The sequence below is a fragment of the Callospermophilus lateralis genome, chromosome 2, assembly GCF_048772815.1.
Source record: "Callospermophilus lateralis isolate mCalLat2 chromosome 2, mCalLat2.hap1, whole genome shotgun sequence".
Lineage (NCBI taxonomy): Eukaryota > Metazoa > Chordata > Mammalia > Rodentia > Sciuridae > Callospermophilus > Callospermophilus lateralis.
In genome coordinates this window covers 179010794-179024985 of record NC_135306.1, presented here as the reverse complement: position 1 = coordinate 179024985, position 14192 = coordinate 179010794, and the positions used below count along the sequence as shown (strand labels likewise).

Sequence of the window (14192 nt, the reverse complement as noted above, 5' to 3'; positions counted from 1 at the left end):
AATGTTTTTTACCTCTGTACTGCCACTCTGACTGCTAACATCATAGTTTTGTTTTACTTGATGTTTTACATATAGTATGTACGCTTGCATTTGACTTAGATCAATCAATGTGAAAGGATCCTCCTAATGTGTATAGTTGAGGGTGATTTATTCTTATTGTTCTATAGTACTTTATAAGTGTATTATAATTAATTACCCATTCTGCTGTTGTAAGTAATTTGTATAGTTTCCCATTTTTAACCAAGTGTTTTTCCAACATGATTTTGCCAAGTTTTACTAGGCGTGTTTGAGAATTTCAGTTGTTATTCATCCTTAACAACACTTAATGTTTGCTCTCTTCATTTTAACCATTCTGTGAGGGTTGAGGTATAACATTGTCATTAGGATTTGGACTGACGAAATTGAACACCTGTTCCCATATTTGTTGGCTATTTGGGAGACCACCTTTGTGAAGTGTCTGTTCATGACTGCTAATTTTAAAATTTTGTATTTTATTTCGTTCCTGTAAGGATTTGTAGGACTTTTAAAAAATATTTCCAATATTCTGGCATCAATGCTTTCTTAATGCATTTTGTGGCTAGGTTTGCTTACTCCAAGATTCTGAAGATGACCTCTTATGTTTTCTTCTAAAAGCCCTGCTATGTAATTTTAAACATTTATATCTACTATCTGTTGGAACTAAATTTTGTTGTGTGTGTTTGGTGTGAGGCAGGAGTAAAGGTGCATTTGTTTTTCTTATATACCCTGTTGACTAGCACTGTTTATTGAAAAGATAATTCTTTCTCTGCAATATTCCCTCATTACTTTTCAGTAAGTAAAGCCATACATAATTAGATTTCTTTCTAGATTCTGTATTCCATTAGTTAATTTGTGGTCCTAGAGTTCTTCAGAAGGATGGCTTATTATGTCTCAGAGTTTCAGTCACACTGAACAATCTTCCAAATTAAATCAGTGAACATTGCAAACTCACTCCATAAAATGACTGTCTATTTTTATGACTTTGACTCCACAGCAAAATCTGTTTCTATCATCAAATGTGTAGGGTCTTCAGATAATTACTTTGTGTCCTTTGTCTAGATTTATTACCTAAAGAACAGAAGGTCTGTTGTGAGCCTTTTTTTCTGGTATGTTTTGAGTATTGGAAGCAGTTCTTAGTATCTTTTTAGTGACTATAGTGAGTTTTTTTTTTCCTATTAGTTTTACTAGGGATTTAAAATTTTTATTATCCTTTAAAAAAACAACTTTTAACTTTTTTGTTTTTTGGTTTTCTGTTTACTATTTTATCAGTTATTGCACTTTTTATTTTCTTCCCTCTAGATTCCTTGGTTTTGATTTGCTGAGGTTTTGGTTCTTTTTTTCAATAGAAGTTTAATTCTTTGATTTTCTGCTGTCTATTCTACTAGACTACATATAGTAAGAATGTCATTTTCTCTAAGCACTTTTAACATTTAATCTTTCATCATTTATTTAAAAGTATTTTCTAATTTTCATTTGGATTTCCTCTTTAATACATGAATTATTTAGGATAATTTAAGAGTGTCAATATCCTGAATTATATTGGATTCCAGCCAAGTGGGTGGTAAACCAGGACTGTCTAGCATAAATGAGTACTTATATTCGTCTTAATTTTGGTGGATTTTAAAATACAAATAGAAGACTCGGGAATTTAAATTAAAATTTAAAAACCATTGCATACTCAGACTTTGCACTGTTAAATGTAATAAAGCAAATGTGCCAAACAATTAACATCTTTTGGTTCTAAAAGATTTGTCAACTCAGTGTATCTATAGAAATAATAAAGCTGAAAAAGACAGTTTAAATGGTATATACTGAAAATTTTTAGTGGTTTCAAAAAATAATTATAGAAGCAGAATGGACTAGTATTCATAAATTTTTAATCTGAGATTTTTCTTTATATTGTGCAATGAGAAATTAAACAACAGCTAACTGGTACTCCTTTCACATGTCAACTTAAATCTCGTAGGCATAAAGCTACTGTGCTAATCTTAGCATGTGTGATGTTCTAATTATTGTGGACATTTCTGCTGGAATGTTATCCATTCCCCTTCAGTTTGAATAATTATGAGAGCTCAGGAATACGTCAAGTATTTAAAACCATTTCATATGAATGTTTTATACGTCACATTTTCTGAATTTGCATGAAGAATCCTACAGGCTAGTAAAGATTTCCTTTGAAGAAATATATAATCATGGACCATTGGATAGTATTAACAGAGAGTAATATATTATTTTGACTTCTATTTCTCAATTTAGAGTCTGGCTATGAAATATGTTTGTGATCAGTCTTTGTAGGATGAGATATAAATGAGAAATTGTAAGAAACATTTTCATTAACCAAATTGGAGCTGTGTATTACACAATTAAAAAATATAATTCATAGCTTTTCTTCTGTATAATTATTCTACCTCTCTTTGAGTTGTGTTTTCTTAGGAAATGCTTTTTAAAATTATTTTAAAATTCAATAGCATTTAATTGCATTGTTAATATTGAATTCTTTTATAATTTCTTCCATATTGTGGTGATAGTTTCTTATTTGTAATGCTATATCTTTGATATTCCCCTCAATTCATGTTTTTCCTTTCTGATTAATTTTGAGTTTTTAAAAAGGTCTGTTTTAGTGGTATTTTCAAAGAATTAGGTGTTAGATTCATGCATTAATTATTTTAATTTCTAATGTCATTAATTTTTATCTTTTTCTGAATTTATTTCTTCTTCTCTTAAGTTTTATTTTTTACTATAGATCTTTTAAAAACAGTAATTAAACTGCAGTCCCAATACTTTTTTGTGGTAATTCCAGATAAGTCCTATCTTGTAGAACTTCTTGAGTTGATAGAGAAGTTTTATATCTTCATTGTCCAGTAAATACCCATTGATCATGCGTGGCTATTAAGCACTTGAAATGTAACTACTGTAAATAAGAACTGGACTTTAAATCTTGTTTAATTTTAATTATCCAAATTTAAACATCTGTTTGTGGCTAGTACTATATTAAAGTGCAGTTTTAGATCAAGATTTGGCAAACTTTTTCTGTAGAAGTCCAAATAATAAATATTTGGGGCTTTGTAATTCATATGGTTTGTGTTGCAACCCCCCACAAAAGCAGTCACACAATGTATAAACAAATGAGCATAATTGTGTTGTAGTAAACCATGTGTATCACAGCAGGGTTTGCTGGATTTGGCTTCTACACTCCAGTTTGACAAGCTGTGCTCTAGATCTTAGATGTGTCTGCGCGACTGTGTATTTTTATTTTTCTACTTTTGTATTCTCTGGGTTCCTTCAGTTATTTTTTCCTTCCTTTGTTTGTGTGAGTGGCAGGAGCACGGTAGATGGATTCTGTCTCTTTTCCTGTAATTTTGTTTTTGTTGGCAGACTGTTATTTTATTTTTATGTGGTGTTATGAGAATTAAACCCAGTGCCTCACACATGCTAGGCAAGTGCTCTACCACTAAGCTACAGCCCCAGCCCTCCTGTAACTTTTTAAGGAAGATTATTACTCCTTTCAATTCTTCCTGTGTGTTTTTTCAAATTGTCTTCCAGCTTTTCTGTTTTTTGGTATATTGGTGGAAGTGGCACTCTCTATTAAATTTGATGAAACTCTTATTCTCTTATTCTATTCTAATCTCTTTTATTCTGTTCTCTCATATGCCTCTGGTTTTTTAAATGTGACATCTTTCCAGAATCTCTGAACATGGTAAATAATTCTTTTTTTTTCTATTTTTCTCCTTTTTGAATTTCTTTTGCTTTCTCCAAGGTTGCTTGTTTTTATCATAGGCATTCTTTTTCATGATTGTGTTTTTCCTGAATGTTGATGATCCTTGGTTATCCATTCATGTTAATAAATGAAAGACCAATTGAATGATATGGGTAGCTGGAATGGGTTTTCTCTTCCTTGTTTTCCCAAGAAATCTTAATTTAAATGGAAAAGAAAAAAAAAAAAAAAGACTGACAGGGAGTTGTTTATTGGTTGGTAGGTCTAATTTCTTGGTACACTTTGCTCCAAAGTGGGTAAGCCGGGAAGAAACAGGCTGATTCCTTCTGTAATAGCTAAATAAGAAAGACAATATTCTAATTTTCCAACCTTCATACTTTGCAGACCAAATTTCTTTCAGACCAGTTTTCTGTTTTATCCTCCATTATTCTGAACTAGCACAGGACCTCTTGAAGCCATGAAAAGAAGAGTTACATCTTCCCTGAAATAGTATCATGTATTTGTGTTTGGCATAAGTAGGCACACTTTTCTGGGACCAGATAGTAAATATTTTGGGTTTAGCAACTAATGAGGTCTTTTTTGCAACTATTGAACTTTGCTATGGGAAAGCAGCCATAGACAGCATTAGCAAATGAGCAAGTCTGTTTTAAAAACACTTTATTTATGAATGCTAAAACTTGAATTTCATATGGTTTTCACATGTCACAAAATGTTTTATTTTTTACTTTCAGCCATTTAGAAGTGTAAAAACTATGGCTTTTTTTTTTTTTTATCTTGACATAAAAAAGTAAAAGATGAGCTGGAAGATTTGCCCGCATGAACCATTGTTTGCCAACCTGTGTACTGGACTATTGTTCTTTCCACTCTATTACTCTGATTTCATATGCTCTATCTTGTAGAAAGCCTTCAAAATCTCTAATTTATGCTTTTCACATTCCTTTTCAGTATTTATTTCTGGTTATTTTTTGAAAATTTGCTATCATAAAAGAGAAGACTGGAGGTGACATGGAAATTACTGCTAGTGGGCATTGATTACAATTTTGGGGTGACAAAAATGTTTTAAAATGTATTGTGGTGATGATTGCATAAGCACAAATATAGTAAAGTACATTGAATGTTACACTGCTTTAAATAGGTGAACTGCATGGTAAATGAAATGTGAACTATATCTCAATAAACCTTTTTTGGTGGTGGTAAATGTGTCATCATTTCAGTTCAATTTTTAAACGGAATAGTGGTAAATTTATGTCATTTTGAACTAAATTCCCATTAGACTTCAAACTGGGTGGGGTGTGGGAGACAAGTGTAAAGGCAAAAATGTTAAGTATCTTTAGAATCTTTTTCAGTAGCTCCATTCCTATACTCATGAGGAATAATTAATAATAATAATTGTTTTGCAGAGGGTATATTATGACTCAGATAATGTTTTTAATATTTTAATATACAATGCCCACACGATTTTACAGATGCATAAGTTGGGGAATTAACAGAATCACATAAAGGATAAGTAATTGGCTTTTGGTCACCATAGCTGATAAGTTGTAAAGCTAGGATTCCCAGTAGAGAGAGCTAGTCTGTCTGACACCAAATCCATTTCTTCTCCACTATTCCCTCTGAGCTCAAACTCAGCCTTAATTCCCTTCTCAAAGTAGATCTTTGTTTAGCCAATTTATGACTGTTAGCATTACATGTATTTGCCTTGCTACATCAGGTATATATTCAGAATGATTAATATGATGAGAAAACATGAGGTGAAAGCAACTGGGGTAGTAAGTGGGACATCTTTAGCCCAGAAGTGAATAATGCTGACCTTTTTTAATCTTGTGAAAGAGAAATTAGACCTCTTTGTTTCTCTACGGCAAATGATTTTTTTCTTTATATTTTTGGTTTTTTTCTGTATTTTTCATTAGTGCATTATAGTTGTACATAATGATGGGATTTGTTATATATTCTTCCATGCACACAATATCATAATATATTTTGAACAATATCGTTCCCTGTCGGGTTTTTAGTCTTCGTTCCCTCCTGACCTGCAGGAGAGATAGGGAGAACACGACCCCCGTCAGGAGGAGCCAAGAAAGTCCGACTGACCACCCGCACCCAGCTCTCCCTCACTGCCTAAGGGAGACCAGTCAAGGCTGGAGCTCCTTTATTGAGGAAGCACACACAGCTAATATAAGGCACAGGAACCAATCAGGATAAAGGTCAGCAGGGTGAGGGGAGTTCATGTGTACACCCATTCTACAGGCAGTAAGGGGAGACGAGCTGTCCACTAGGGCAGAAGGGTTCTGAGCCTATCCTAGAGGTGATCGGATTTTTCCTCACAACCCATGGTATCGCCTTCAGGCTGATTGTGAGGCGCCATCTTAGCCATGTGCGGCCCCAAGACCAGGAAGAGAGCATCAGTCTGCAAGTTAGGTTTCCTTTTCTCCATCATAGGTTTCTATTTCTCTGATGTCACATGCCCTACAATTCCCTAGTATTTCTTCTTTCCCTATCCTCCTCTCTCCCCTGACCCCATTTCTAGAGCAGAGAAATTTCAATTTCAACTCAGACTGAAGAACTTTCTATTAGGGTGGTTCAGCACTAAAATTTACGTTGATAATATAAAACTCTTTAGAATTTTAATTTTATGATTTTACTTTTTATATTTTTTATTCCCTTAAATGAAAGGTTTAAAACACCTTTAAAGGCCATTTTATTTTATAATTTTTCCATTCTTCAAAAATGTGAGATTTGGCCGGGTGCGGTGATGCATGCCTGTAATCCCACTGGCTTGGGAGGCTGAGGCAGGAGGATTGCAAGTTCAAAGCCAGCCTCAGCAAAAGCGGGGCACTAACCAACTCAGTGAGACCCTGTCTCTAAATAAAATACAAAATAGGGCTGGGGATGTGTCTCAGTGGCCAAGTGCCCCTGAGTTCAATTCCCGTACCCCCCCACCACCAAAAAGTGAGATTTTAAAATTGCTTATTTATTTATTTATCTTATCTATATATTTATTTATTTATTTTTGCATTGCTTCTGATCTAACCTAGGACCTCACACACATTAGGTAAGTGCGGTACAACTGAGCTATAACCCAGTCCTTGAAAATAATGTTATGGTTAATTTTGTATTCTAAGGCAAAAAATTTTTTTAAAGGAAAACAAAGCATATTTCCTTTTTCTTTTTACATTTCCTAAATAAACTCACCTGAAAATTAATGAATTGCTTCATATATGATGAATGTTTTCCCTCAACGAGTGTTGGAATATGTTTACTTTAGAGCTTACCAATAGTTTTGATTCTCTAATTGAAGAATTTGGGTCAGCTCTTTGAGCTTGCTCAAGGTCTTGAGTCCCTTAAGGAAAAATTTTCTTTTGTGAAAAAATACTCATAAAATCCCCCCTTTTAATAATTTTAAGTGTACAGTTCAGTGGCATTAAGTGTATTTACAATGTTACATCACTGCCATTATTGCCAGATTTTCATCATCCCAGTCAGAAACAGTATACTTAATGAGTAAAAACTGCTTATTCCCCATTTACCCCAACCTCTGATAACATCTATTCTATCTTCTGTCTCTTGCTGGATCATAGGACAATTCTATGATTACCTTTTTAAGGTACTACCAAACTGTTTCCCTTAGAGATTGCACCCTTTTGCATTCCTACCAAGATAGCATTTAAGTTCCATTTTCTCCATGTCCTCATCAGTATTTATTTTCTATTTTTTGGTAATAGCTTTGTAATGATGGTCAAGTGATATCTCATTGTGATTTTAATTTGCATTTCCCTAATGAGTAAGGATGTTGAATATCTTTTCATATGCTTATTGACCATATGTATGTCATCCTTAGAGAAATGTCTTTTCTTGTTCTTTATTTACTTTTTAATTGATTTTGTTGTTGAGTTGTAGGGATACTTTATGTATTCTGTTCATTAATCCCTTATCAGATAATGATATGTAAATATCTGCTTCCATTTTATGGGCTGCATTTTTACTGTCTTGATATGGTATTCATTGATTATCAAAAGATTTTTAATTTTAATGAAGTCCAATTTATTTTTTCTTTTGTTTTTTTGGATCAAGGAAATCACTGCCAAATCCAGTGTCATTGAAACTTTGCCCTGTGTTTTTTTCCGAAAAGTCTTATAATTTTCACTCTTAGGATTAGGTTTCTGATCCATTTTGAGTAAATTTTTATATGTATTACAAGGTAAAGGTACAACTTCATTCTTTTGCATGTTGATATCTAGTTTTCTCAACATCATTTTTTGAAAAGACTGTCCTTTTCAACAAAAAATTATTTTGGCAACCTTGTTGAAAATCCTTTCACCATTTATCTTAAAGCTTATTTCTGAAGTCTTTTTTCCATTGGTCTATAGATCTGTCATCATAACTTCCATGATTAATAGAATTTTGTATTAAAATTTAAATCAAGGGTGTAAGTTGTCCAGATTCTTCTTTTTAAGGATTGTTTTGACTATTCAGGGTCTTTTGACATTACTTACGAATTTTAGGATGCATTTTTATTTTTTACAAATATACCTTTGGGATTGGATGGCAGTTATATTGAATTTGTCCATTACTTTGGGTACTATTGTCACCTTAAGAATCCTAGTCTTCCAGTTCATGAATGTGGGAATTCTTTCCATTTATTGATGTCATTTTAAATTTCTTTCAGCAGTATTTTGTAGTTTTCAGTGTACTAGTTTTTTACCCCTTTGTTAAGTTCATTCCTTAGTATTTGGTTCTTTTTTGATGCTATTATAAAGGATTTGTTTTTTTAGTTTCATTCTTGGATTATTAATTGTTACAAGTATAGAAAAACACCTGATTTTATGTGTTGAATTTTGTCCTGCAAATTTTTGGATTTATTAGTTCTACCAGATTTTTTTTAATGCTTGTTAAGGATTTTCTACATATAAGATGATGTCATCTGCAGAGATAAGTTTACCTCTTCCTTTCCAATTTGGATGCCTTTCATTTTCTTTTTTTTGCCTAATTTTAATGACTAGAATGTCCAAATTCTGTGTTGACTAGGACTGGCAAATACTGGTGTCTTTGCCTTATTCTTGATCCAATGGGAAGATTTTTTAGTTTTTCTTCATTAAGTGTGATGCTAGCTGTGGTTTTTTTCATCTATTGCTTATGTTGGAGGAAGTTTCATTCTATTCTTACTTTGTTGAATTTGTTTTCATGAAAGGGCATTGAATTTTGTCAGATTTGTGTGTGTGTGTGTGTGTGTGTGTGTGTGTGTGTGTGTGTGCCTATTGATATGATTTTATGTTTTTTTTCCTGTTGATGTGGTATATTATACTGATTGATTTTTGTATGTCAAAACAAAATTTGTATTGTGAGAATCAGTCATACTTGATTATGGTGTATAAACCTTTTAATATGTTTCCAAGTTTGGTTTGCTGGTAGTTTATTGAGGAGTTTTGTATCAGTATTCACAAGGAATATTGGCTTGTAGTTTTCTATTCTTTTTCTCTAATTAGCTTTGGTATTAGTAATAATGGCCTTTGAGAAAGCTTTAGGATGTGTCGATGTGTTTCCTCCTCTTTAATTTTTTAAAGATTTTGAGAAGTATTGGTATTGTCCTTCCCTTCCCTACTTGGCAGAATTCACATACAAAATTTGGTAAAAGCAAAAGGGTGTATAGAACTTTACATTGTTGGGAAGTATGCATAAGTTTTTAATGAACTCACTATGGCAAACAATTGTATTTTATTTCCCTGTGTTATAGGTATATTTTCATTTAATTCCTGTGGTGAGGTATGTGTACTATTTTCCTAGTACTGCTGTCATAATAAATTATCACAAATATGGTAACTTTAAAAAGTTCATAATTGTGGAAATCAGAAGTCTCAAATCAAGGTGTCAGCAGAATTTATTTTTTTTCTGGGGACAGTGAGAAGGAGACTATCCCATGTCTCCTCCTAACTCCAGGGTGTTCTTTGGATCATAGATACCTTTCTCCAATCTCTGTGTATTTGTATACTCATATTGACTTCTTTTTTGTGTCCTTTTGTATCTCTTGTAAGGAATTTCTCATTAGAGGACAGAGCTATCTCAGTATAGTTTCATCTTGTTCCTTATCTTAATACATTTTCAAAGATTTTATTTCCAAGTAACATTATATTCCAAGGTTCCAGATAGACACAAATATTGGGGGAACCCAACCCACAACACTTCATTCTTCGAATTCTTAAAATTCATATACATGTTGATTTGGATGTGTACATTCATTTCATTACAGCATCCCTCCAAAACACGTTTCAGCATCAACTCTAAATCCAAAATTTCATCTAAATATCATCAACTTGCAAAGTACCAAATCTCATCATCTAAACTGTCTAAATTAGGCATGGTTGAGACTATGAATGTAGTCTATTCTAGGACAAGATTTCTTTCTGTATGTGGATCTGTGAAACTAAAAAGTAAATAATCTGCTCCCAAAATGAAGTGAAGAAAATGTATACAATAGATATTCCCATTCCAGTAGGAAAAAAAAAAAATGAAAGGAGTAAAGGGTTTACTGATCCCAAATCCAGCCCTACAAATATCATTTGGTTTTAAGGTCTGAGAATAATTCTCTGAGGCTTCATGGTCCAGTCCATTGGGCTCTTCCGATGTTCTCACCCTGCAGGCCCCTCAGACCATTCTGCTCTCTTACCTCTCCATCCATGGTTCTACAAGTTATTTTTCCCCCTTTTCTTCTTGAAGAGTAGTACATGTTTGTAGAAAAGTAACTCTATTAGTCCATTTTCTGCTTAAAGAACTTTGGGAGTCCTACAGCTTTTCATTTCATCCAGTTTTTTTCTTTTTTTTTCTTTTTCCTGCCAAGATGGCAGTGTTTCTACTAACATAACATTGTCAAAATCTTATGTGTCTTCCGTGAATGTCAGGGGGTATATGCCATACGACCACAGGGTCCTTCACATCTCCTTCTTGGATAACCTCATTTCTATTTTTGGCTTCTGCTGAGATGGTTGACTGAAGCCATTAGTATTACACCTCATCTCTTCAGAAAATATTTTTTCTGCAATACTTGACCACTTCTTCATAGTATGCTTTAGCTGATATTTAGTTCTTGAAAACATATGTGAAGGGAAAGTGATCGCGACTCTTGGAGCGACCAAGAGATCTTTATTGTGGCAGTGTCTGATTAACAGGGAAGGAGGAGAAAAGAGAGAGAGGAAAGCACAAGAGGGGTGGGGAGAGCAAACCGCAAGAAAGAGAAAGAGAAGAAGAGAGGAAAGAGAGAAGAGAAAGAGAGTAAGAGAGAGTGAAAGCAGAGAAGAAAGAGCACAAGAGAGGGGGCCCCGGCAGGAGAGAGTTTTTATAGCCAAAATTTAATGGGGTTTTTGGGTCAGCAAGCTACCTTGTTGACATACAGTGATTGGAACATACTGTAGTTGCTAAGGGTGTCATCTTCTGCCTTCAGGCAGAAGCATCAGGGTCAGATGTGGGTTTCCTTTGCACCAGACATGTGGGGTCGAGTGTTCAGCCTTGATTGGGGTTGAGTGTTCAGACTTGAGGCAAACAAGTGATAAGGAACCAGACGGGTGAGGGTCCAGTGTTCACCCACCCTGCACCCAACATTTGTTTAGCCTGCTCCTCAACTAACAATATGTATTTTCTAAGGAGTAGCCACTTTGCTGTCTTCCTCTTTACATCTTTACAAGCTCTTCTCAGAATTGCCTTAATAACTCTATTTCTACCAACAGTCTCTTCTAGGCAATCTAGGCTCTTCTGTTTTAGGTGTCTATTAGAGCAACACCTCACTACCTGTTACCAAAATCTTCACTAATTTCCTAAGATCGCCATGAAAAATTACCACAACAGAAATTATTTTTTTTTTACAATTTTGGAGATCAAATATCTGAAATCAAGATGTCAGTAAGTCCATGTTCATTCTGAAGACTTGAGGGAAGAGTCCTTCCTTGCCTTTCAGTTTCTGATGACTTCTGTTATTCCTGATTCTGGCAGTATAATTCTAATCTTTGCCTCTATTTTCACTTACCCTCTTCTCTATATCCCTGTGTGTTCTCCTCTGTCTTCTATGAGGACATGCTCATTAGATTTAGGCCCTCTCTAATCTAGTATGATCTCATTTTGATCCTTAACCTTAATTATACATGCAAAGACTATTTCAGTATAAGGTCATGATCTAAGGTTTCAGGAGGACATTATTGTGTATGGGAGGATGGTACCACTTAACCTACTACAATCTCATTTTAAGTATATTATACATTTATAATTAAATATGTTGTATTTTATTCAAAACTTGTGAATAATTATTTTTATGAAGTTATTTCACAGGATAACTAATATCCTTAATGTTAATATTCATATTAGAGAGTGCTAAGTAGGAAATCACTTGTCAGACTTTATAATATATTTTGAAATAAGGGGTATTAGGAATATTGTATATGTGCATATGTGTATTGACACATATGATTAAACAGCATTAAATTTCTGTTGACTTAAAGAAGTTTGTTCCTCAGTATTTATTCACATTAATGTAGTAAGATCCTAAATTAACATTTTTTTTAGGACAGAGGTGGTCTCCAGTTGATTGGAATGAGTGAGTGAAATTAGATTTCCTTGAGATTTTTTGGTGATTCAAATTGGAATCAAATGTTTAGTGAGTTTTTCAATATTTAAATAATGAATTGCAAAAATATAATTGAAGTGTATTTACTTGAATCTTCCAGTTAAGTGAGATTGTTAAGATCATGCATAATGTTTGTAAATAGAAGAAAGCATATATTTAAGCAAACTGCTGTTACAAGGACAACTCATTTTTAAAGGTAAATAAGAGGGGGAAATGTGGTCGCTTCATAAGGGGAAAAGTAAGACTAAAAAAATTTTGGAGTTGATCTAGTAATCCACTACTAGAGTGGAAATGGCATATGTCTGTAATCCCAGCTATGCAAGAGATTGAGACAGTAAGATTGCAATTGTGAGTCTGCCCTTGGCAACTTAGCAAGACCCTGTCTCAAAAAAAAAAAAAAAAAAAAAAAAAATACAAAATGCTGTGGATATAACGGAGCTCAGTGGTAGAGTGCCCCTGGGTTTAATTCCCATTGCCTCAAAAAGGAAATATATATAGATATATTGTGTGTGTGTGTATGAAATCCATTATCAAAGAGAGAGAGGATAAATCAACAGAAATGAGGAATATCAGAAAAGTGAAGGGCACAAAAGAAAGGCCAAAGAGAGGATAAAAGGAAACCTCTAAGGAAAGCAGAAAATGAGGTATAGTACAATTAAAATATTAGAATTTATTTCAACTTCAGTCAAATTAATGATAATTACTGGAGTCAACATATTCTTGGTATTATTCACTAAAGTCAAGCTGCTCATGTTATTTTGCTAGAAGAAAATAGTAAGAATCATTTAACATTATTTAAGCTTTAAATAAATATTTTATTATTAAGAATATTTTCATGCATCATATATATTATGTAAGGCATATGCAGTCATATATACTTAAAAGTAAATATTATTATGTTACCTTCTTTTGAAAGCAGAAATTTGGTTTTGGTGTGGATACTGTCAAAAATATAAAACAAACTATTTAACAAGTTAAATAGAAGTAGAGACAAAGCATTTTCTTATAAGCACTGATGTAATATAGTTGAATATGAGGTAGGTTTTGACATTTGAGTCAGTGTCAAACGTAATGTAATGTTTGCCTTTGTCTGATTATGACTGGGGATGAGATTTTTCTGCAATGTCATGTGTAGTCTTCATATTCAGTAAGGATCTGACTAATCAGTCTTACATATTAGTATTATAAACTACTTCTCTATTACCTGTTCATTCTCAAAATTAATCTCATATCATGCTGACCTGTAGAAGTAAATGTTTATATCTTCTCGTTTGTTTGCTTGTAAATTGTCAAAGTCTAGAAGAGATTGATATATCAGAGGTGTCTATGGTTACCTTGTCATCTTCTTTAACTCTTTGACCACAGTTCTTTCTATGTGGATTGATATCTTATAATTTGTTGTTACCCAATTACTTTTTTCTTATACTCAAACTCTCTGGTGGATAATGGACTTTAATATATTTTTTTAATTGAAGTGTCATTGAATATCCAAGCTCAAAATCCCATCGACCCACTAAGATGCACTGTAAACAGTTAACTGAGAAACCTTTAATTGAATAACATATTAATTCAGCTCTATCTGGGTCAGAGAACTTTTACTTAATAAAATTTTAATTTCCTGCTTTAGGAATCTTGAAACCATGTATCACCCACATATGCTTTGAGACATTCTTTAGATTTCTTCCTGGAAGCCCTACAACTACCCTAAAATTGAATGTATTGTAGAACAGACGTATGGTAAGTGGGTTTTTTTTCCCCTCCTTTTTCTTCTGTCGGTTTTATGTTCCAGTTAAGTTTTATGGCTATTGTAATGCTGCTCCCTACTGGACACAAGGTAATTTTTTAAAGTTGGCA

At 33.3% G+C, this 14192-nt stretch overlaps 1 protein-coding gene across 10 annotated transcripts in view; it reads left to right on the top strand.

The window, feature by feature from the left end:
• Immp1l (inner mitochondrial membrane peptidase subunit 1) overlaps positions 1–14192 on the top strand; it is a 76844-nt gene that overhangs the window by 5862 nt on the left and 56790 nt on the right. For 7 of the 10 annotated variants that reach the window (XM_076847004.2, XM_076847007.2, XM_076847009.2 and 4 more), the window contains one exon: positions 13966–14075. The exons of the other annotated variants lie outside the window; for them this stretch is intronic. The gene's annotated coding sequence lies outside the window, so the exon portion shown is untranslated. The remainder of the gene's footprint in view (positions 1–13965; positions 14076–14192) is intronic. 10 annotated transcript variants of the gene reach the window in all.